General features: G+C 37.9%; 1 pseudogene across 1 annotated transcript; it reads left to right on the forward strand.

Annotated features, from left to right (window-relative positions):
- Positions 1 to 244: 244 nt before the first annotated feature.
- On the forward strand, positions 245 to 2101 carry LOC145505826 (eukaryotic initiation factor 4A-II pseudogene; annotated as a pseudogene). The gene has a single exon (XR_014053307.1). The product of XR_014053307.1 is annotated as a eukaryotic initiation factor 4A-II pseudogene (transcript).
- The last annotated feature ends 343 nt before the right edge of the window (positions 2102 to 2444 follow it).

The following is a 2444-nucleotide window of genomic DNA, read 5'->3' on the forward strand; positions in this document are numbered from 1 at the left end:
ATGTTATCCTTCACTGGGATGGAAAAGGCTGCAGCAGGAGCTTCATATTAGATGTTTAAGTGTGAGGTGCTTATTTTAAATTTCTAAATGGAAAGATAAGTGGTTATAGGTGAGTCTGCTGTTTAGAGGAAAAAAAGATCTAATCAAATTAAAATATTTTCCAAATATTACCCAAATGGAAGATATTTTGGAAACTTCATACATATTTTTAATTAATTTTAATTTGAAAGAAAAAGTCGCTTTTCAGTCCGGCAGTGAGTGGTTTTTCGGATCATGTCTGGTGGCTCCGCGGATTATAACAGAGAACATGGCGGCCCAGAGGGAATGGACCCCGATGGTGTCATCGAGAGCAACTGGAATGAGATTGTTGATAACTTTGATGATATGAACTTAAAGGAGTCTCTTCTTCGGGGCATCTATGCTTATGGTTTTGAGAAGCCATCAGCTATTCAGCAGAGAGCTATTATTCCATGTATTAAAGGGTATGATGTGATTGCTCAAGCTCAGTCAGGTACTGGCAAGACAGCCACATTTGCTATTTCCATCCTGCAACAGTTGGAGATTGAGTTCAAGGAGACCCAAGCACTAGTATTGGCCCCCACCAGAGAACTGGCTCAACAGATCCAAAAGGTAATTCTGGCACTTGGAGATTATATGGGAGCAACTTGTCATGCCTGCATTGGTGGAACAAATGTTCAAAATGAAATGCAAAAACTGCAGGCCGAAGCACCACATATTGTTGTTGGAACACCAGGGAGAGTGTTTGATATGTTAAACAGAAGATATCTCTCTCCAAAATGGATCAAAATGTTCGTTTTGGATGAAGCAGATGAAATGCTGAGCCGAGGGTTTAAGGATCAAATCTATGAGATTTTCCAAAAATTAAATACTAGTATTCAGGTGGTGTTGCTTTCTGCCACAATGCCAACGGATGTGTTGGAAGTGACCAAAAAATTCATGAGAGATCCAATTCGAATTTTGGTGAAAAAGGAAGAATTGACCCTTGAAGGAATCAAACAGTTTTATATTAATGTTGAAAGAGAGGAATGGAAGTTGGATACACTTTGTGACTTGTACGAGACACTGACAATTACGCAGGCTGTTATTTTTCTCAATACAAGGCGCAAGGTGGACTGGCTCACAGAGAAAATGCATGCCAGGGACTTCACAGTTTCTGCCCTGCATGGTGACATGGACCAGAAAGAAAGAGATGTTATCATGAGGGAATTTCGATCAGGGTCAAGCCGTGTTCTAATCACTACTGATTTGGTGGCTCTTGGAATTGATGTGCAACAAGTGTCATTGGTTATAAACTATGATCTACCTACCAATCGTGAAAACTATATTCACAGGAGTCGATAGCAGCAGTTGATGACGAGATGGCACTCAGAAACGGCGTTGACGTAATCTAGGACATGGAATCATAAGCGAAACAGCACACTGTTTGAATAAAGAGCGAAATTGGCAGAGGGGGTCGATTTGGGAGGAAAGGTGTGGCTATAAACTTTGTTACTGAAGAAGACAAGAGGATTCTTCGTGACATTGAGACTTTCTACAATACTACAGTGCAGGAAATGCCAATGAATGTGGCCGACCTTATTTGATTCCTGGGATGAGATGGTTTTGAATGCAGTGCTCGCTGTTGCTGAATAGACGATCACAACGTGCATTGTGCTTCTTTCTTTGGGAATATTTGAATCTTGTCTCAATGCTCATAACGGATCAGAAATACAGATTTTGATAGCAAAGCGACATTAGTCGTGAGCTCTTGTGAGGAAAGTCATTGGCTTTATCCTCTTTAGAGTTAGACTGTTGGGGTGGGTATAAAAGATGGGGTCTGTAAAATCTTTCTTTCTTAGAAATTTATTTCCTAGTTCTGTAGAAATGGTTGTATTAGATGTTCTCTATCATTTAATAATATACTTGTGGACTAAAAGATATAAGTGCTGTATAAAATCAGCCAATTATGTTAAACTAGCATATCTGCTGTTATTGTGTTTGTCATTAGCCTGAATAGAAAGGCCTTTAAAACTGATTTTTTTTTTAGCATTTGAATGCATTTTGTTTGGTATTATATTTATTCAATAAAGTATTTAATTAGTGCTAAGTGTGAACTGGACCCTGTTGCTAAGCCCCAGCAAGCAATCATCCTAGGTAGGGTTAAACCCCCAGTAAAATTGCCATATTGCACATGTCTTAATGAAGTTTGAATGTTAAATAAATTGTATATTCACTTAAAAAAAAGAAAAGAAAAGAAAGAAAAAGTCTGGGGAATATATAAGAATGCTAGAAGAAAGAAAAAGATATATTTGCCTTACCAAATAGTAAAATTATAAACCAACCAATCAACACAAAAATGTCAAGCTCATTGACATTTCCCATCCCAAATTTGATGCAAATTGATTACTAACTAGTAACTAAGGTATAGAAAAATTAAGCAACTT

Source organism: Giraffa tippelskirchi, chromosome 5 (genome assembly GCF_054371585.1).
Source record: "Giraffa tippelskirchi isolate mGirTip1 chromosome 5, T2T-mGirTip1v1.2.pri, whole genome shotgun sequence".
NCBI classification, from domain to species: domain Eukaryota; kingdom Metazoa; phylum Chordata; class Mammalia; order Artiodactyla; family Giraffidae; genus Giraffa; species Giraffa tippelskirchi.